The sequence below is a fragment of the Festucalex cinctus genome, chromosome 14 (genome assembly GCF_051991245.1).
Source record: "Festucalex cinctus isolate MCC-2025b chromosome 14, RoL_Fcin_1.0, whole genome shotgun sequence".
Classification (NCBI taxonomy): domain Eukaryota; kingdom Metazoa; phylum Chordata; class Actinopteri; order Syngnathiformes; family Syngnathidae; genus Festucalex; species Festucalex cinctus.
In genome coordinates this window covers 25,451,665-25,474,648 of record NC_135424.1, presented here as the reverse complement: position 1 = coordinate 25,474,648, position 22,984 = coordinate 25,451,665, and the positions used below count along the sequence as shown (strand labels likewise).

At 44.6% G+C, this 22,984-nt stretch overlaps 1 protein-coding gene across 1 annotated transcript in view; it reads left to right on the top strand.

The window, feature by feature from the left end:
* The window catches only part of piezo1 (piezo type mechanosensitive ion channel component 1 (Er blood group)), a 286,359-nt gene that overhangs the window by 220,817 nt on the left and 42,558 nt on the right, over window positions 1-22,984 (top strand). The gene's annotated exons all lie outside the window — the stretch shown is intronic.

The following is a 22,984-nucleotide window of genomic DNA, read 5'->3' as shown; positions in this document are numbered from 1 at the left end:
TGGAAAAAGCCTCATTGACATCGAAACAAGTATTGGAATTGTAAAAGGTTGTATTGAAAAATAAAATACAGATATTAAAAAAAAACGTGATTTTCTTTCAGTATATTTTTTATATTATGATTTTCAATGCCAATCTGCAGATTTTTTTTACATACTTTTTTTTCCGAGTGTCACAGGTTTTCAGTTTCACTTCTCTTTTTTTCAGTTTCAACTTATTGGCAGTGTTTTAACATGGAGGGGCGGGGTTGAGGGCGGGGTTGATCACGAGAACGCCTTACAGCTTTTCAGTAGAGGAGAGAGAGCGCTCCCTCTGTCGTCTCAAGACAATACCCGAATTCGCTGTGGCATATAGTCGGAGACTCATGGATTCAAAAGTTCACCAGGAACTCCTAAACCGCCTGTAAGTCTGTGTTTTTTCGACATATAACCTTGTGGCGTCAGTGTTAATGTTTCTGTAGTAAAACACCTAGCACTTTAGCTAAATATTCATAATATATGCCACAGCGAATTCAGGTATTGCCTTGAGCCGACATAGGGCGCTGTCCTCTCTCCTCTCCTGAAAAGCTGGAAGGCATTCTCGTGGTCAAAGCCCCACCTACAACCCCGCCCCTGCACTGCCAATAAGTTAAAACACTGCCAATAAGTTGAAACTGAAAAAAAAAAAGACAAGTGAAACTCAAAAGAAGAGAAGTGAAACTGAAAACCCGTGACACTCGGAAAAAAAAAGTGTAAAAAATCTGCAGATTGCCTTTGAAAAATAAATAATACAAAAAAAATACGCTTAAAGAAGATAGCGGGTTTTTTTTCATGTCTGTATTTTATTTTTCAATACATTTTACAATACCAATACAGTACTTGTTTTACAATGCCAATACTTGTTTCAATGTCAGTGCAGCTTTTTCCACAATGACATTTTTTTACAATATCAAATCTTATGGTCAGTGTTGTGGCTCCATACATTCAGAAATTCACCCTGACACCTAATACAACCATGTGAGCAGTGTGATCAGGGGGAAGAGTGCGTTTAGCAGTGTATTTACGAACACACCCGATAGCTATAGGTCTTCTGCCATCTCTTAGAGAAATGAAATAGTTTTTTTTTTTTGGTACTGTAACGATTATCGGCCGGTTGTAACTTTTTGCAACCTCAGTTCCAAAGGAATTGAGCTCCTGTGGCCTGAACATGCCACTGTGGGGGGTGGGGAGCACAAGAACATCCCCCACAAACAGCCACAAATGCTCTGATTGACACGCGCACGCGCACACACACACAAATCAGAACAGTAAAAGCCTTCTTAGAAACTTGACTTTCTTATTTTGCAACAGAACAATGAATTATCAAATGTTATGTTTGCCATTTGTGAAATGTTGACTCCATGAAATGTCATGAAAAGGTTCCATTGCAGTGGCAGATTCTCCACTAAACTTTCATGTGTATGCACGTTTTAACAGTGTAAGCTAGGTAACATTTTATTTGAGGTATTCAATTGTACGTGTTGCATTGGTTGAATTCTGACCTTAGAATCTTAACACACATGGGATCCAGATTCAATCTGATTAGTCTACCAAAAATCTCCCCCAGCTGGTAACTTTCCACTGTGGTCTCAACCGGCCCCCCTGGTGTGGAGGCCGCCGCCTTCCCAATTTAAAAGCACGCTCCCTGCGTGCTGCTTTCTCTCTTCTCCGCTGCTCTTTGGCTCCCGCTTCTTCGCTGCTCCTTGGCTCCTTCCTGGTCTCCATCGGCGCGGCTGCCAGACAAAGGGCTAGCCCAGCTAGCTTAACCTCCAGCACACGGCAACGCACAGAAGCCATCGCGTGCAGCGACAGGCGCAGCGAAACACGCTGCTTTTAGTCCCTGCAAAGGCTCAACGGATGGTGCTTTTCCCAAGCACCCTCAGGCCTCAACCAAGAGGGCCTCTTCCCAGCCAGCAGGTTGACCCCGTGACGTTCAGTTGGCCAGCCGGACGACCTCTCTCTCCCTCTCCTGAACTGAACCTTCTCCATTCTATCTTCAAACGGGCTTGGCGAGTCTCCATCCAGGGTCCTGCTTCCCAGACCAACCCCATCTGTAAGTGCAACTTTGCAGGCCTTTGCCCTAGTACAAATTGGTGCAAACTAGGTTGATTGTGGGTCCCATGTTGGTTTGATTTAAGAAATCTATCACCTTGGCTAAGACCGTTTCTTTTTTTCTTCTTTTCTTCTCCTTTGATTATTTTTATTATTTTAGTTCTCGTTTCATTGCCTATCATAGTAGTTAGTTTTGCTTCTTTAAATTCTAAGTAGATTATCCCACCTAGGTTAGAGAATAAACGTGCACAAAACTCAAAACCTGGTTTACTGTGTGTGTGTTTCATCAATTTATAGTGACCTCTAAGCTGAACAAAGAACTCACAAAATTGTAGTAAGGGCACAACCTTCATTTTAATGACTGATTCAACGAGGTTCTCATCTGTTATCCTGATAAAATTATCAAAAAGAGATGTGGTGCTCCGCAGGCAAGCTCAACTTAATTTAAATATTAAGTTTGAGTCTCCTTCAATTAATGAGCCAATTGATTATTAATTTAATAATTAACAATTATTGATTTAATAATTAATTGGACCGATTTCCCTTACATAATGGTGCCCCGTGTGAGGCCAATTTATGTTACATATTTTGTGAAACACACACATGTAACAATCCAAAAACAGCTTAGTGCAGCGTGTTCTTCTGGGAAAATTTCAGCTCGTTTCCATAGCAACCTAACTAAAACTTTATGCCAGAGCCAATCCGCTGTATAAAAGCAGTGTATTTGAAGCACTAAATAACAGTCTAACGACTAGTTATTGAGAAGAGAATGAATTTGTCGACTATGTGAATGTTACACACACAAAAGTGGAAGAGTAACGATCACATTTTTTTTTTATTGCATGCAAAACTTTTTAGGCCTGGGAATGTTTTTTCTAACTCGTCACGAATTCTGATTGGGTTAAAAATATATTCCAAACCTCACGTGGCGCAATCAGCTTAGCTACCTGATTACGTTACAAGCCTTTAGGCTGAGGAAATAGTCTAGTGCACGAAATTCTGCATTCAGACCACCATTTGAGTCACAGCACACTTCCCAAGGTGTTAAGTTGACTCCCTTTTGTCGGGTTTAGCGTAGGGCACATGGTGCTAAAACTGCTAGCCTTTTGTGTAAAACACACGTGTTAAGATCCGCCATCTTTGGAGGCGTATCCTTAACTTAACTGGGATTCAGGTAACCACCCCTTGAAACCAGTCGACCAATAAACTAATTTGAGGGGCGGGCCCAACGGCCAGACTTCCAAGTCGCTCCTCATTTGGCTGTGGCCTCCAAGAGAGGATCACGTCTCACCACGTGACCCCCCACTGAGAGCCCAGTCTCTGCCAAATTGTAGCACTGAATAACTAGTTATACAGTTCGCTTAAATTGTTGAAATTAGATTTCCATCTGATTAATACTAAAGTGTACTGTTTGCTTAATACTCATATTGCTACACGGCCAGCTGCCAAACTACAGCTAGTATAGTTGACTCCTGCTTTCTAGCAACTCACGTGTGAAGAGGAACACATGGCAGCCCCCTCCCCCCCGTGAGCCCACTGTCTGCCTTCTTCAACATCGCATTCAAAGCACTTTATAATTTAAATAATCAAGTTACCGTGATTTGAAACTAATCGAGGGATTTAAATTACTACTGTACCGTCCTAATCTATGATTCTTACTGGATTTAAGACAATTTAACATCACGTGTCTTCGCCACTCTTAAACGTTACATTATAATATTTTTCCTACTCCTGTTTCACCAAGTGTTTACACTGAGTTTAGGGTTAATATTTTTGTACGTTTTGCACTTTTTAATCTTCATTAATTCCGTCGTGTTTAATGAATTAACAACGTTTTACAGTAAGTAGTAGTCGCGATATAAACCCATGGGAATTAAAACGTTTCCGTGGTTTCCGCTCCTTGATTTATTTAAATTATAATTATTAGTGTCTTCTTGATAATTCGGCGTCAGTGCCGCGCATAACAACACGCGCGATTATCCGTAAGGAGTGAATTTAACGTGTTTGACAGATTGACAGCTGGCGACACACGCACGCGCAACTTCCGGTGACGTGCCACTCATTGACAAAGTTTACGTTAGCTGCGTGTTGCTAACAACTTTGCTTGCCAAGTGCTACGATTTTAAAACTTGTGCAAGGTATTTAAACACTCGTTTTAAGACACATTCTGTGTCACTTACGAGCGACGGAGTTGTTTTGTCTATGCGGTAAAGTCATAAAACTTTATTGATCGAACAAAAGTACGACTCTATACTACACACAGGAGCCTCGTTGCGTTTTAAACGCCGACGGCGTCCTCCTGTGGCTATTCACGGTACCGCAGCCGAGGAACTTTTGCCAACAAAATTAAAACGCTTGATAACTTTAATTATTGACTAACCAAAGAGTTTGTTTAAATAATTAACCACCGTTTTCAAGTACTTAATTTTGTTTTAATTAAAAGCAACACTCAACCAGTAGTGTATAGCTTTTCTCGTTGTAGTAAAAGTGTTTACCCAATTTTTAGGCACTTTTGGAAACCTCTATTGAATTAAATGCAATTTTAATTTAATGTGACTGTCCTTAGTAGACTTTTGTTTCCTAAAACCTGTAACCTCAAATGTATGCTGTGGTTAATAGTAATTTAGCAGACTAAATTGCTTAACACAATACTTTGTTGAGGGTTCTCAATTATTTAATGCATTGCCATTTAAAATAATTGGTAACATATTTGGATACCATCCTTTAATCTGTGCCTTAAGAATTTTGGTAAAACAGTTTGAATCAACTAATTGAGCCCAAAAAGCCAATCTTTAAGCATTAAGCATTTCCAGCATTGTCTAATTGGCTAACAATTAGTCCTTCCAAATTGAGTAAAGTGAGCTTACGCATATCTTGGATATCATAACGCTACTTTTAACAATGGATGCTTTGGAAAATGCCCTTGCGACCGTGACTAACAATCTCATTCCAGGCTATGCCGACGCGACAGCCAGCGCTAGCGCAGAGATTCTTGACACCAACATTGCGCAACTCGTTTGCGACGCTCAACAAGGGTCGTTAACCCACGAAGATATGGCACAAATCCTCAGCCGACTAATGGTGAATTTAGTGGCTAGGTGGAAATTGAGTGACCATGAACTCGAACAAGTGAAAAGCGTTCTGACAGCAGAACAGCAAATTCACGCCCAAGTTAGCAGCAAGCTAACCGAGTTGGAAGCATGGTTGCATGAATCTGACCGCGTGGACTTGGGAAACCAAGTTACAAAATTGACACAGGAACTCAAAGTGAGTACACAAACTGCCCGCCCGCATGAACAAAATTGGCATAATGCCACATCTGAAATTCGTGAGCTAAAAGAATGCATTGTAGAACTATCAAATCAGCCCACTGAAGCCCATTGGATTGATCTCCAAACTGAGCATGAATTTGACAAGTACTTGCTAGCTCTCGCGAATGATGAAATTGCGGAATTAACTCAAAAGATTAGACTTTTGAAAAATGAACGCATTGAAGGAAAAAGGCAGACGTTTCGCTTGAAATCTCAGTTGATGGCAATGGAAGAAAAACTCCGGCGATTGCAGCATCCATCCTTCAACACTGGCCGGGATGACGAGTCATCCCAGGCTGAATTGAAATTGCAGCAAGTCCCACAAGGTAACACCAGGTGTCCATTGACACCGTCCCAAACCACTGCTTTGGAGGTCCCCGTTCAGGACCTGTCTCAGGTGAACTCTCCTTTGCATTTTGATCCACTTGTGGTGCACGCACCCGTTCCTTTTTCAGACGCTGCCACGTTGTCTGATGTGCTGCAGACTTCCTCTGCAAATCTTGGACCTGCTTCTCAGCCACCTGTGCCACTTCCGGTTCCCACTCGCTCCATGGCAAGCACTTCTCCAATTGCCGCTCAACACACACGGGGGCCCCCTCCCTCTGCAGTGTCACTGAGAGGAGCAAGCTCACCTGTCTCTGTGCTTCCACCAAGAAGCACACTTCTTGTTTCGGCACCCCCGCTAGGCGCCACGCCTTCTTGTGCGTCTCCAGTTGCTGCCAACCTTCCTTCTCCTGCTCAACAAGCAGATGCTTCTTCACCTCATCATGTGGCGCAACCAGGCATGTCTACAAAAGAGTTAGACACGATTGCCAAGCACATTCAGAAATTTCAGCCAAAACAAGATTGCTCTGATAATACTTCTGTGTACCTCAAAGACCTTGATTTTCATTTGAGGAGATTCCCACAGGCAACAACGGAAGACAAGATTTACCTCATGAAATTGACGTCCACTCGAGAAGTAAGTGATTGGATCGACCGCCAGCCGATCCACATCTTGAATGATTATCGAGCACTGTGTCACGCATTGTCTCGTGAATTTGATGGCCCAGTATCAGCAATGAGCTTTCTTGCTGCCTGGTCAGTAAAACAAGGCCGAAAGGAATCACCCAGCCTGTATTATAGTCGCCTGCGCAAGGCATACTTTGGGCATCGTAACGAACCCAACATGGAAGAACAGGTAGAATTCAAAACACTATTTTTGAACAACCTCCACCCAAACACAAGCCGCCTCTTGGGTGTGACAACTTGTCCTCGCACGCTAAGTAGCCTAGAGCTACGTGAACTTGCATCCAAGGCCTTTGTGTTTTTACGCGAAAACGCTGCTAAATCAGTGGAATCCTCTGTTTACCATGTTGCAGGTGGTTCAGACGAGGTCGAACGACAGTCCGAATCACAGCAAAGCGACGATGACATCGCCGCTTCCCCATCAAATCCTGCACAACGGCCTCAAAATGGTTCTCATCAGCAGCACCAGTACGGCCGCAGTGCACCTGCGCGGTTGAGTCATAGCTCCAGCCGTGGTTGTGGACGGGAGAAACCCTTTGCGAAAACAAAACCTCGCAAAAAGAAACCTCCCCGCACAAATAGTCCTCAGGAGCCCCCATCCACGTCAGGTGACTCCTCAATTGACAGCAACATCTGGACAAAAGTTCTTGATGGGCTGCGCAAATTGTCCAACGACAGTCAGCCGACAGCCATCAATGAGCCAGAGGTGTCGGACAACACCGTTCTTTCAGTCCAACTGGATCCAGCACCTTCTTTGCCTTCTGCCAGTGCACCTGTTACCGAGTCGAATCAACCATTCAAACAGCTCTTAGGTAACCTCAAGATTAAAGGTGCATCACGTAAGTTCTATTTGAGGACGACACTTGAACAAACATTGGACTATGACGCTTTGGTTGATCCTGGCGCTGACATTACAGTAATGTCCAACACGCTCTTCAACCAACTTCAAGCCATGCTGAAGAACAGTGGCCGGACGCTCCGCGTCAACCACTGCTCATTGGAGATCGGTGCATTTGCACTGACTAACACCCATCTGGACTCCATGGCAACGTTACACTGGACGATTGGACCACACAAATTGGTCCACCCTGTGTACGTGTCTGCTGTGGAATCAGTCCCGCTCCTCATTGGTCAAGATCTGCTGGGCCGCTTCAAGCCCCTGATAGATTACGACCGACGCAAAATCTGGTCACAGGTGCGGCAGCCTCTGCCAGCAGCACCGCTGACCAAAACTGCCAATTGTTATGCGGTAAGCCTAACAGAGACTTCTTGTGAACCTGTTCGGAGTGTACAAAACTCACACCAGGACTCTCACCCAACTCAAGGGGGGACCATGCCTGTTGTCCCCGAGATGCCCTCAAGAGGTCACCTTCGCAACACCAGCTCTCCCCTCGGCCAAGTTGAACGTCCCACTCAGGGTGTGCAACTCTGCCACCTTACGGAACGCGACTTGGATTGCACCTCTGAGCTATGCATGACACAAATTGAGGCCGTTGTCCTCACTTTTGAAGCAAACCATTCAGCTTCACCGCGGACTTTGAACTTGAAATCACACTTGAAATTGTCATCGAACAACCCAAACAACACAGTGGTTGTTCTTTGCAATCTGCTTCTGAGCAATTTGTTACCCACCCTGCCCACCCTTGCAATGCAGATGGTGCACACCACTGTCCTGCCATTCACTGCCCCCGCTTTCGCGCGTGCAGTACTTCTTTTGGGCCACACGTTGTCAGCCTTTGTGCTCAACAACACTTATCTGATTTCAATGAACTTGCAGTCCATTGTTCTTCTCTTACTTTTGCTCATTGTGTGGCTCACCGCCGCCGCGTGTCTTCCTCGTTCGCCTGTCGACGGCTCACCTGTTCATGCCAAGACATTCGCTTTTGGTGGTCACCTTTTGCTTCCTGTCATGGGCTTTCTTCTTGCTCCTCCGTGGACCGCACATCTCTGCCGTTCGTGGCTCCACGTAGCCGAAGGGGGGGTCATGACATCATACGCCCATGACATGACACATAGCTGTCAAAGGGAGGTCATCACAACAGGACTGGACCAGCCAATCAGGTCCAACCTCCATGACCTCACTTCCTTGGTTACAATTGAGGGACGAACCTCGCCCACCTTTGTTGACCACCATCAGCAGGTACAAGATACACCTTTGATTCTTCCTGTGGTTCATCCAAGATGACTTGGAGCTTTTGGCTCCCACCCATCAGGCACCTATGGGTGCATTTGCCTTTCCAACTGATGCAGGACCCAAACGGTCCCTTTCCAAACAGTGGTTTCAGACACCCTGGCGCCTAATGGCTAACACATTTTTGCTGCTGTTGTGTATGAATGCGCTAACGACATATTTAAAGTGGCTAGGGCCAAACCTAACCGCCATAACGCCATTGAATAGCCAATTAAATTTGTGCTTCACCCATTCGCACTCATACTTATGACACCATGTGCATAAACAAACTTCCTAGAAAGTGTACAGTGACTCAAATGATCTTCAGCAGACTCCCCAAACGACTAAAGCGATTGGTAAGAAATGTGCTTTTAGCTACTGCTTTTCTTAGCTTCTTATTTAAAATAAGAACCTTAACTGCTAACGCTGTTAGTCCAAACACCGTTAACTTGAAAATGGCGAAACACGCGAGTCACGACCAAGATTCCTTTTGCCTAACAACGCGTAGCAAACAAATTACCAATCTACCGTCTCCCGACATAACAACCAAAAGGACTACGCTAGTCCTCAATCTGCCTAGCATCACGCTAAGCTGAACCAAACTAACCACGAGACAGTTTGTTTCTTCTCGGTGTCCCAACCAGAGCACGCTCACACGCAAGGTGTGACCGCGCTGAGACTTGACATGCTGCACTAATCTGTTTGATACATCAACAGCTCAGTTGTGAGAACGTCTTCTCGGCCTGCATGCTCCCTTAATACAGCTTTCTTTTGCCCTAGAAAGATCCAAAGTCATAGTAAGAACCGAAAGTGCCCCCTTTCAGTCACATTGACATGACATTCCTACACAGGCCTCTAGACAACTATTGGACTTCTATTTTTCACTCTCGTGTTCTTCTCCTGTTGCGTCTGTTACTTTCCCCTTCCACTCTATACACGACACGTAGTGTAGACCTAGAGGGAAAGATAACATCATAGCCAACTGCCGAGTCTAGCTTTAGCAAAGGGAGGTGAGGGGTGGGTTTGCACCAACTTTGTACTCTGGTAACTGCATTGTTGTGCTTCACCTGTCCACCTGCCGATGCCACGTCTAGAAGTGCCGACCGAAACGTTCTGTCGAAGAACGTTTCCATCGCCAAAGGGAGGATCTGTAACGATTATCGGCCGGTTGTAACTTTTTGCAACCTCAGTTCCAAAGGAATTGAGCTCCTGTGGCCTGAACATGCCACTGTGGGGGGTGGGGAGCACAAGAACATCCCCCACAAACAGCCACAAATGCTCTGATTGACACGCGCACGCGCACACACACACAAATCAGAACAGTAAAAGCCTTCTTAGAAACTTGACTTTCTTATTTTGCAACAGAACAATGAATTATCAAATGTTATGTTTGCCATTTGTGAAATGTTGACTCCATGAAATGTCATGAAAAGGTTCCATTGCAGTGGCAGATTCTCCACTAAACTTTCATGTGTATGCACGTTTTAACAGTGTAAGCTAGGTAACATTTTATTTGAGGTATTCAATTGTACGTTGTAAGGGAAATCGGTCCAATTAATTATTAAATCAATAATTGTTAATTATTAAATTAATAATCAATTGGCTCATTAATTGAAGGAGACTCAAACTTAATATTTAAATTAAGTTGAGCTTGCCTGCGGAGCACCACATCTCTTTTTGATAATTTTATCAGGATAACAGATGAGAACCTCGTTGAATCAGTCATTAAAATGAAGGTTGTGCCCTTACTACAATTTTGTGAGTTCTTTGTTCAGCTTAGAGGTCACTATAAATTGATGAAACACACACACAGTAAACCAGGGGTTGAGTTTTGTGCACGTTTATTCTCTAACCTAGGTGGGATAATCTACTTAGAATTTCAAGAAGCAAAACTAACTACTATGATAGGAAATGAAACGAGAACTAAAATAATAAAAAAAATAATCAAAGGAGAAGAAAAGAAGAAAAGAGAAACGGTCTTAACCAAGGTGATAGACTTCTTAAATCAAACCAACATGGGACCCACAATCAACCTAGTTTGCACCAATTTGTACTAGGGCAAAGGCCTGCAAAGTTGCACTTACAGATGGGGTTGGTCTGAGAAGCAGGACCCTGGATGGAGACTCGCCAAGCTCGTTTGAAGAAGGGATGAAGAAGGTTCAGTTCAGGAGAGGGAGAGACAGGTCGTCCGGCTGGCCAACTGAGCGTCACGGGGTCAACCTGCTGGCTGGGAGAGGCCCTTTTTGGTTTAGGCCTGGTGTGCCTCGAAAGGCACCATCCGTTTGAGCCTTGTGCAGGGACCAAAAGCAGCGTGTTTCGCTGCGCCTGTCGCAACACGCGATGGCTTCTGTGCGTTGCCGTGTGCTGGAGGTTAAGCTAGCTGGGCTAGCCCTTTGTCTGGCAGCCGCGCCGATGGAGACCAGGAAGGAGCCAAGGAGCAGCGAAGAAGCGGGAGCCAAAGAGCAGCGGAAGAGCAGCGGAAGAGAGAGAGCAGCACGCAGGGAGTGTGCTTTTAAATTGGGAAGGCGGCGGCCTCCACACCAGGGGGGCCGGTGAGACCACAGTGGAAAGTTACCAGCTTAGAGAAGGTTTTGGTAGAGACTAATCAGATTGAATCTGGATCCCATGTTTGTTGAAATTCTAAGGTCAGAATTCAATCAATGCAACACGTACAATTGAATACCTCAAATGAAATGTTACCTAGCTTACACTGTTAAAACGTGCATACACATGAAAGTTTAGTGGAGAATCTGCCACTGCAATGGAACATTTTCATGACATTTCATGGAGTCAACATTTCACAAATGGCAAACATAACATTTCATAATTCATTGTTCTGTTGCAAAATAAGAAAGTCAAGTTTCTAAGAAGGCTTTTACAGTCCTGATTTGTGTGTGTGTGCGCGTGCGCGTGTCAATCAGAGCATTTGTGGCTGTGGGGGATGTTCTTGTCCTCCCCACCCCCCACAGTGGCATGTTCAGGCCACAGGAGCTCAATTCCTTTGGAACTGAGGTTGCAAAAAGTTACAACCGGCCGATAATCGTTACAGATCCTCCCTTTGGCGATGGAAACGTTCTTCGACAGAACGTTTCGGTCGGCACTTCTAGACATGGCATCGGCAGGTGGACAGGTGAAGCACAACAATGCAGTTACCAGAGTACAAAGTTGGTGCAAACCCACCCCTCCCCTCCCTTTGCTAAAGCTAGACTCAGCAGTTGGCTATGATGTTATCTTTCCCTCTAGGTCTACACTACGTGTCGTGTATAGAGTGGAAGGGGAAAGTAACAGACGCAACAGGAGAAGAACACGAGAGTGAAAAATAGAAGTCCAATAGTTGTCTAGAGGCCTGTGTAGGAATGTTATGTCAATATGACTGAAAGGGGGGCACTTTCGGTTCTTACTATGACTTTGGGTCTTTCTAGGGCAAAAGAAAGCTGTATTAAGGGAGCATGCAGGCCGAGAAGACGTTCTCACAACTGAGCTGTTGATGTATCAAACAGATTAGTGCAGCATGTCAAGTCTCAGCGCGGTCACACCTTGCGTGTGAGCGTGCTCTGGTTGGGACACCGAGAAGAAACAAACTGTCTCGTGGTTAGTTTGGTTCAGCTTAGCGTGATGCTAGGCAGATTGAGGACTAGCGTAGTCCTTTTGGTTGTTTTGTCGGGAGACGGTAGATTGGTAATTTGTTTGCTACGCGTTGTTAGGCAAAAGGAATCTCGGTCGTGACTCGCGTGTTTCGCCATTTTCAAGTTAACGGTGTTTGGACTAACAGCGTTAACAGTTAAGGTTCTTATTTTAAATAAGAAGCTAATAAAAGCAGCAGCTAAAAGCACATTTCTTACCAATCGCTTTAGTCGTTTGGGGAGTCTGCTGAAGATCATTTGAGTCACTGTACACTTTCTAGGAAGTTTGTTTATGCACATGGTGTCATAAGTATGAGTGCGGGTGTGCGAATGGGTGAAGCACAAATTTAATTGGCTATTCAATGGCGTTATGGCGGTTAGGTTTGGCCCTAGCCACTTTAAATATGTCGTTAGCGCATTCATACACAACAGCAGCAAAAATGTGTTAGCCATTAGGCGCCAGGGTGTCTGAAACCACTGTTTGGAAAGGGACCGTTTGGGTCCTGCATCAGTTGGAAAGGCAAATGCACCCATAGGTGCCTGATGGGTGGGAGCCAAAAGCTCCAAGTCATCTTGGATGAACCACAGGAAGAATCACAGGTGTATCTTGTACCTGCTGATGGTGGTCAACAAAGGTGGGCGAGGTTCGTCCCTCAATTGTAACCAAGGAAGTGAGGTCATGGAGGTTGGACCTGATTGGCTGGTCCAGTCCTGTTGTGATGACCTCCCTTTGACAGCTATGTGTCATGTCATGGGCGTATGATGTCATGACCCCCCCTTCGGCTATGTGGAGCCACGAACGGCAGAGATGTGCGGTCCGCGGAGGAGCAAGAAGAAAGCCCATGACAGGAAGCAAAAGGTGACCCCCAAAAGCGAATGTCTTGGCATGAACAGGTGAGCCGTCGACAGGCGAACGAGGAAGGCACGCGGCGGCGGTGAGCCACACAATGAGCAAAAGCAAGAGAAGAACAATGGACTGCAAGTTCATTGAAATCAGATAAGTGTTGTTGAGCACAAAGGCTGACAACGTGTGGCCCAAAAGAAGTACTGCAGGCGCGAAAGCGGGGGCAGTAAATGGCAGGGCAGTGGTGCGCACCATCTGCATTGCAAGGGTGGGCAGGGTGGGTAACAAATTGCTCAGAAGCAGATTGCAAAGAACAACCACTGTGTTGTTTGGGTTGTTCGATGACAATTTCAAGTGCGATTTCAAGTTCAAAGTCCGCGGTGAAGCTGAATGGTTTGCTTCAAAAGTGAGGACAACGGCCTCAATTTGTGTCATACGTAGCTCAGAGGTGCAATCCAAGTCGCGTTCCGTAAGGTGGCAGAGTTGCACACCCTGAGTGGGACGTTCAACTTGGCCGAGGGGAGAGCTGGTGTTGCGAAGGTGACCTCTTGAGGGCATCTCGGGGACAACAGGCATGGTCCCCCCTTGAGTTGGGTGAGAGTCCTGGTGTGAGTTTTGTACACTCAGAACAGGTTCACAAAAAGTCTCTGTTAGGCTTACCGCATAACAATTGGCAGTTTTGGTCAGCGGTGCTGCAGGCAGAGGCTGCCGCACCTGTGACCAGATTTTGCGTCGGTCGTAATCTATCAGGGGCTTGAAGCGGCCCAGCAGATCTTGACCAATGAGGAGCGGGACTGATTCCACAGCAGACACGTACACAGGGTGGACCAATTTGTGTGGTCCAATCGTCCAGTGTAACGTTGCCATGGAGTCCAGATGGGTGTTAGTCAGTGCAAATGCACCGATCTCCAATGAGCAGTGGTTGACGCGGAGCGTCCGGCCACTGTTCTTCAGCATGGCTTGAAGTTGGTTGAAGAGCGTGTTGGACATTACTGTAATGTCAGCGCCAGGATCAACCAAAGCGTCATAGTCTAATGTTTGTTCAAGTGTCGTCCTCAAATAGAACTTACGTGATGCACCTTTAATCTTGAGGTTACCTAAGAGCTGTTTGAATGGTTGATTCGACTCGGTAACAGGTGCACTGGCAGAAGGCAAAGAAGGTGCTGGATCCAGTTGGACTGAAAGAACGGTGTTGTCCGACACCTCTGGCTCATTGATGGCTGTCGGCTGACTGTCGTTGGACAATTTGCGCAGCCCATCAAGAACTTTTGTCCAGATGCTGCTGTCAATTGAGGAGTCACCTGACGTGGATGGGGGCTCCTGAGGACTATTTGTGCGGGGAGGTTTCTTTTTGCGAGGTTTTGTTTTCGCAAAGGGTTTCTCCCGTTCACAACCACGGCTGGAGCTATGACTCAACCGCGCAGGTGCACTGCGGCCGTACTGGTGCTGCTGATGAGAACCATTTTGAGGCCGTTGTGCAGGATTTGATGGGGAAGCGGCGATGTCATCGTCGCTTTGCTGTGATTCGGACTGTCGTTCGACCTCGTCTGAACCACCTGCAACATGGTAAACAGAGGATTCCACTGATTTAGCAGCGTTTTCGCGTAAAAACACAAAGGCCTTGGATGCAAGTTCACGTAGCTCTAGGCTACTTAGCGTGCGAGGACAAGTTGTCACACCCAAGAGGCGGCTTGTGTTTGGGTGGAGGTTGTTCAAAAATAGTGTTTTGAATTCTACCTGTTCTTCCATGTTGGGTTCGTTACGATGCCCAAAGTATGCCTTGCGCAGGCGACTATAATACAGGCTGGGTGATTCCTTTCGGCCTTGTTTTACTGACCAGGCAGCAAGAAAGCTCATTGCTGATACTGGGCCATCAAATTCACGAGACAATGCGTGACACAGTGCTCGATAATCATTCAAGATGTGGATCGGCTGGCGGTCGATCCAATCACTTACTTCTCGAGTGGACGTCAATTTCATGAGGTAAATCTTGTCTTCCGTTGTTGCCTGTGGGAATCTCCTCAAATGAAAATCAAGGTCTTTGAGGTACACAGAAGTGTTATCAGAGCAATCTTGTTTTGGCTGAAATTTCTGAATGTGCTTGGCAATCGTGTCTAACTCTTTTGTAGACATGCCTGGTTGCGCCACATGATGAGGTGAAGAAGCATCTGCTTGTTGAGCAGGAGAAGTAAGGTTGGCAGCAACTGGAGACGCACAAGAAGGCGTGGCGCCTAGCGGGGGTGCCGAAACAAGAAGTGTGCTTCTTGGCGGAAGCACAGAGACAGGTGATCTTGCTCCTCTCAGTGACACTGCAGAGGGAGGGGGCCCCCGTGTGTGTTGAGCGGCAATTGGAGAAGTGCTTGCCATGGAGCGAGTGGGAACCGGAAGTGGCACAGGTGGCTGAGAAGCAGGTCCAAGATTTGCAGAGGAAGTCTGCAGCACATCAGACAACGTGGCAGCGTCTGAAAAAGGAACAGGTGCGTGCACCACAAGTGGATCAAAATGCAAAGGAGAGTTCACCTGAGACAGGTCCTGAACGGGGACCTCCAAAGCAGTGGTTTGGGACGGCGTCAATGGACACCTGGTGTTACCTTGTGGGACTTGCTGCAATTTTGATTCAGCCTGGGATGACTCGTCATCCCGGCCAGTGTTGAAGGATGGATGCTGCAATCGCCGGAGTTTTTCTTCCATTGCCATCAACTGAGATTTCAAGCGAAACGTCTGCCTTTTTCCTTCAATGCGTTCATTTTTCAAAAGTCTAATCTTTTGAGTTAATTCCGCAATTTCATCATTCGCGAGAGCTAGCAAGTACTTGTCAAATTCATGCTCAGTTTGGAGATCAATCCAATGGGCTTCAGTGGGCTGATTTGATAGTTCTACAATGCATTCTTTTAGCTCACGAATTTCAGATGTGGCATTATGCCAATTTTGTTCATGCGTGCGGGCAGTTTGTGTACTCACTTTAAGTTCCTGTGTCAATTTTGTAACTTGGTTTCCCAAGTCCACGCGGTCAGATTCATGCAACCATGCTTCCAACTCGGTTAGCTTGCTGCTAACTTGGGCGTGAATTTGCTGTTCTGCTGTCAGAACGCTTTTCACTTGTTCAAGCTCATGGTCACTCAATTTCCACCTAGCCACTAAATTCACCATTAGTCGGCTGAGGATTTGTGCCATATCTTCGTGGGTTAACGACCCTTGTTGAGCGTCGCAAACGAGTTGCGCAATGTTGGTGTCAAGAATCTCTGCGCTAGCGCTGGCTGTCGCGTCGGCATAGCCTGGAATGAGATTGTTAGTCACGGTCGCAAGGGCATTTTCCAAAGCATCCATTGTTAAAAGTAGCGTTATGATATCCAAGATATGCGTAAGCTCACTTTACTCAATTTGGAAGGACTAATTGTTAGCCAATTAGACAATGCTGGAAATGCTTAATGCTTAAAGATTGGCTTTTTGGGCTCAATTAGTTGATTCAAACTGTTTTACCAAAATTCTTAAGGCACAGATTAAAGGATGGTATCCAAATATGTTACCAATTATTTTAAATGGCAATGCATTAAATAATTGAGAACCCTCAACAAAGTATTGTGTTAAGCAATTTAGTCTGCTAAATTACTATTAACCACAGCATACATTTGAGGTTACAGGTTTTAGGAAACAAAAGTCTACTAAGGACAGTCACATTAAATTAAAATTGCATTTAATTCAATAGAGGTTTCCAAAAGTGCCTAAAAATTGGGTGAACACTTTTACTACAACGAGAAAAGCTATACACTACTGGTTGAGTGTTGCTTTTAATTAAAACAAAATTAAGTACTTGAAAACGGTGGTTAATTATTTAAACAAACTCTTTGGTTAGTCAATAATTAAAGTTATCAAGCGTTTTAATTTTGTTGGCAAAAGTTCCTCGGCTGCGGTACCGTGAATAGCCACAGGAGGACGCCGTCGGCGTTTAAAACGCAACGAGGCTCCTGTGTGTAGTATAGAGTCGTACTTTTGTTCGATCAATAAAGTTTTATGACTTTACCGCATAGACAAAACAACTCCGTCGCTCGTAAGTGACACAGAATGTGTCTTAAAACGAGTGTTTAAATACCTTGCACAAGTTTTAAAATCGTAGCACTTGGCAAGCAAAGTTGTTAGCAAGACGCCGCTAACGTAAACTTTGTCAATGAGTGGCACGTCACCGGAAGTTGCGCGTGCGTGTGTCGCCAGCTGTCAATCTGTCAAACACGTTAAATTCACTCCTTACGGATAATCGCGCGTGTTGTTATGCGCGGCACTGACGCCGAATTATCAAGAAGACACTAATAATTATAATTTAAATAAATCAAGGAGCGGAAACCACAGAAACGTTTTAATTCCCACGGGTTTATATCGCGATACTAAGGACTCGCGTCGAGGGGAAAGAGAAAACTACTACTTCCTGTAAGACGGTGTTAATTCATTAAACACGACGGAATTAATGAAGATTAAAAAGTGCAAAACGTACAAAAATATTAATCCTAAACTCAGTGTTAACACTTGGTGAAACAGGAGTAGGAAAAATATTATAATGTAACGTTTAAGAGTGGCGAAGACACGTGATGTTAAATTGTCTTAAATCCAGTAAGAATCATAGATTAGGACGGTACAGTAGTAATTTAAATCCCTCGATTAGTTTCAAATCACGGTAACTTAATTATTTAAATTATAAAGTGCTTTGAATGCGATGTTGAAGAAGGCAGACAGTAGGCTCACGGGGGGAGGGGGGCTGTGATGTGTCCCTCTTCACACGTGTTGCGAGAAGGCAGGAGTCAACTATACTGGCTGTAGTTTGGCAGCTGGCCGTGTAGCAATATGAATATTAAGCAAACAGTAGACTATAAGTGTTAATCAGATGGACATCTAATTCCAACAATTTAAGCAAACTATATTACTAGTGTTTCAATGCTACAATTTGGCAGAGACTGGGCTCTCAGTGGGGGGTCACGTGGTGAGATGTGATCCTCTTGGGGGCCACAGCCAAATGAGGAGCGACTTGGAAGTCTGGCCGTTGGGCCCGCCCCTCAAATTAGTTTATTGGTCGACTGGTTTCAAGGGGTGGTTACCTGAATCCCAGTTGAGTTAAGGATACGCCTCCAAAGATGGCGGATCTTAACACGTGTGTTTTACACAAAAGGCTAGCAGTTTTAGCACCATGTGCCTTACGCTAAACCCGACAAAAGGGAGTCAACTTAACACCTTGAGAAGTGTGCTGTGACTCAAATGGTGGTCTGAATGCAGAATTTCGTGCACTAGACTATTTCCTCAGCCTAAAGGCTTGTAACGTAATCAGGTAGCTAAGCTGATTGCGCCACGTGAGGTTTGGAATATATTTTTAACCCAATCAGAATTCGTGACGAGTTAGAAAAAACATTCCCAGGCCTAAAAAGTTTTGCATGCAATAGAAAAAATGTGATCGTTACTCTTCCACTTTTGTGTGTGTAACATTCACATAGTCGACAAATTCATTCTCTTCTCAATAACTAGTCGTTAGACTGTTATTTAGTGCTTCAAATACACTGCTTTTATACAGCGGATTGGCTCTGGCATAAAGTTTTAGTTAGGTTGCTATGGAAACGAGCTGAAATTTTCCCAGAAGAACACGCTGCACTAAGCTGTTTTTGGATTGTTACATGTGTGTGTTTCACAAAATATGTAACATAAATTGGCCTCACCAAAGGGGCACCATTATGTAAGGGAAATCGGTCCAATTAATTATTAAATCAATAATTGTTAATTATTAAATTAATAATCAATTGGCTCATTAATTGAAGGAGACTCAAACTTAATATTTAAATTAAGTTGAGCTTGCCTGCGGAGCACCACATCTCTTTTTGATAATTTTATCAGGATAACAGATGAGAACCTCGTTGAATCAGTCATTAAAATGAAGGTTGTGCCCTTACTACAATTTTGTGAGTTCTTTGTTCAGCTTAGAGGTCACTATAAATTGATGAAACACACACACAGTAAACCAGGGGTTGAGTTTTGTGCACGTTTATTCTCTAACCTAGGTGGGATAATCTACTTAGAATTTCAAGAAGCAAAACTAACTACTATGATAGGAAATGAAACGAGAACTAAAATAATAAAAAAAATAATCAAAGGAGAAGAAAAGAAGAAAAGAGAAACGGTCTTAACCAAGGTGATAGACTTCTTAAATCAAACCAACATGGGACCCACAATCAACCTAGTTTGCACCAATTTGTACTAGGGCAAAGGCCTGCAAAGTTGCACTTACAGATGGGGTTGGTCTGAGAAGCAGGACCCTGGATGGAGACTCGCCAAGCTCGTTTGAAGAAGGGATGAAGAAGGTTCAGTTCAGGAGAGGGAGAGACAGGTCGTCCGGCTGGCCAACTGAGCGTCACGGGGTCAACCTGCTGGCTGGGAGAGGCCCTTTTTGGTTTAGGCCTGGTGTGCCTCGAAAGGCACCATCCGTTTGAGCCTTGTGCAGGGACCAAAAGCAGCGTGTTTCGCTGCGCCTGTCGCAACACGCGATGGCTTCTGTGCGTTGCCGTGTGCTGGAGGTTAAGCTAGCTGGGCTAGCCCTTTGTCTGGCAGCCGCGCCGATGGAGACCAGGAAGGAGCCAAGGAGCAGCGAAGAAGCGGGAGCCAAAGAGCAGCGGAAGAGCAGCGGAAGAGAGAGAGCAGCACGCAGGGAGTGTGCTTTTAAATTGGGAAGGCGGCGGCCTCCACACCAGGGGGGCCGGTGAGACCACAGTGGAAAGTTACCAGCTTAGAGAAGGTTTTGGTAGAGACTAATCAGATTGAATCTGGATCCCATGTTTGTTGAAATTCTAAGGTCAGAATTCAATCAATGCAACACGTACAATTGAATACCTCAAATGAAATGTTACCTAGCTTACACTGTTAAAACGTGCATACACATGAAAGTTTAGTGGAGAATCTGCCACTGCAATGGAACATTTTCATGACATTTCATGGAGTCAACATTTCACAAATGGCAAACATAACATTTCATAATTCATTGTTCTGTTGCAAAATAAGAAAGTCAAGTTTCTAAGAAGGCTTTTACAGTCCTGATTTGTGTGTGTGTGCGCGTGCGCGTGTCAATCAGAGCATTTGTGGCTGTGGGGGATGTTCTTGTCCTCCCCACCCCCCACAGTGGCATGTTCAGGCCACAGGAGCTCAATTCCTTTGGAACTGAGGTTGCAAAAAGTTACAACCGGCCGATAATCGTTACAACGTGTTGCATTGGTTGAATTCTGACCTTAGAATCTTAACACACATGGGATCCAGATTCAATCTGATTAGTCTACCAAAAATCTCCCCCAGCTGGTAACTTTCCACTGTGGTCTCAACCGGCCCCCCTGGTGTGGAGGCCGCCGCCTTCCCAATTTAAAAGCACGCTCCCTGCGTGCTGCTTTCTCTCTTCTCCGCTGCTCTTTGGCTCCCGCTTCTTCGCTGCTCCTTGGCTCCTTCCTGGTCTCCATCGGCGCGGCTGCCAGACAAAGGGCTAGCCCAGCTAGCTTAACCTCCAGCACACGGCAACGCACAGAAGCCATCGCGTGCAGCGACAGGCGCAGCGAAACACGCTGCTTTTAGTCCCTGCAAAGGCTCAACGGATGGTGCTTTTCCCAAGCACCCTCAGGCCTCAACCAAGAGGGCCTCTTCCCAGCCAGCAGGTTGACCCCGTGACGTTCAGTTGGCCAGCCGGACGACCTCTCTCTCCCTCTCCTGAACTGAACCTTCTCCATTCTATCTTCAAACGGGCTTGGCGAGTCTCCATCCAGGGTCCTGCTTCCCAGACCAACCCCATCTGTAAGTGCAACTTTGCAGGCCTTTGCCCTAGTACAAATTGGTGCAAACTAGGTTGTTGTGGGTCCCATGTTGGTTTGATTTAAGAAATCTATCACCTTGGCTAAGACCGTTTCTTTTTTTCTTCTTTTCTTCTCCTTTGATTATTTTTATTATTTTAGTTCTCGTTTCATTGCCTATCATAGTAGTTAGTTTTGCTTCTTTAAATTCTAAGTAGATTATCCCACCTAGGTTAGAGAATAAACGTGCACAAAACTCAAAACCTGGTTTACTGTGTGTGTGTTTCATCAATTTATAGTGACCTCTAAGCTGAACAAAGAACTCACAAAATTGTAGTAAGGGCACAACCTTCATTTTAATGACTGATTCAACGAGGTTCTCATCTGTTATCCTGATAAAATTATCAAAAAGAGATGTGGTGCTCCGCAGGCAAGCTCAACTTAATTTAAATATTAAGTTTGAGTCTCCTTCAATTAATGAGCCAATTGATTATTAATTTAATAATTAACAATTATTGATTTAATAATTAATTGGACCGATTTCCCTTACAGTACATATGTATTTTCTACGGTGGTCAATAGTAGTGATGGACAAATGAAGTTTCATGAAGCGCTTGTGATATTTTTGGAGTCTTTTTGATGGCACTCCTCCAAATTGTCCCTAGGTGTGCTCGTGTGCGTGGATGTTTGTTCGTCTCTGGGTGACCTGCGATTGGCTGGTAACCAGCACCCCCCGCGACCCTTGTGAGGACTAAGCAGTCAAGAAAATGGATGGATGGATGTATAGATGGCACTCTTGGTTTAAAGATGCAGCGGAAACTTAATCACTTTCCATTTGCACTAGCCTTTAAAATCTAGCCAAGAGCACCATCTAGAGGAGTAAAAAAATATTGCAAGTGCTTCATGAAGCTTCATTTTCCCATCACCAGAATAGTGCTGACGGTCCACACATGATTAATTTTATGCCATTGGCTGCGGACCGGTGGAAATTTGGACACGAGCCGCAATTGGCCCCGGGGCCAGATTTTGGACATGCTTGGCATAAAGTGTTACTTACATTAGGGGTGGCATGGCTCAGTGGTGGAGTGGGCGTCTCCCATACGTGAGGTTGTGGGTTCGATCCTCACCTTTGGTGACTATGTCGAAGTGCTTGACCCCAATTTGCTCCCAGTGTACCTGGTAGCACCCTGCATGGCAGCAGCCAACCACTTGGATATGAATGTGCGTGTAAATGTCAGGCTTTGTAAAGTGCTTTGTGTACCATATGGTGTGGATAATGTGCTATATCAAAAAGTGGTCCATTTATTATTTTAAGGATGAATGAAATAGATGAAAACAGAGTACTAGACCACAGTGCTAAGGGTGGAGCTGGGTGTGCAACTTTTTAAGCCAAGAGTCTACAAAAGTAAGTGCGAACTGTAAAGCATGAATTGTGTTTTTGCTCATAATTGTGTTTTTGCTCTACTTCATCTTCAAGCTGCCACATTACAATAATAATAATAAATAAAAGTAATAACCTTATTTATTGATTGATTGAATTTTTATTGTTTATTTTATTTTTACTATTATTATTATTATTATTATTATTATTATTATTGTTATTATTAATTCAATCTCTGGTGTAATAACCTTATTTATTGATTGATTTAATTATTTTTTATTTCATTATCTGTTCTTATTGTTGCTGGACATGTACATTTCCCAGAGGGAGCCATCCCAAAGGGATCAATAAAGTCAGGTCTAAGTCTACAATTGTCAATTAGTGTGGCACCATGCATATGGCGTATGACAGGTAGACAGACAGATAGCCAAACACAAATGTCCTTGGAGAACTGTCTGGATAAACACATTAAATACATATTACTATAATATCTGCAGCAATGTTTGCCATCGTAGTCCTTTAAAAGCCTGAACACAGAAACCCCCCACCCTCTTGAAGAGATTTCCTCTTTTTATTTTGGGTTTGTAATCTTCGAGCAAAACCTTGAAAAATAGTTTAGGATTTACAGTTTAATGAATCTTTTGCTCATTGTTTGGAATTTACTTGACACATCAAGGTTTCTACTAGTTTTGACTCAGTAGATGAATATTAGTTCATCTTGGGCCACTTGGATAGACCCAAGTCAAGTCAATTTTGCCACTATGTAAGGTTCATCTTGGTCATA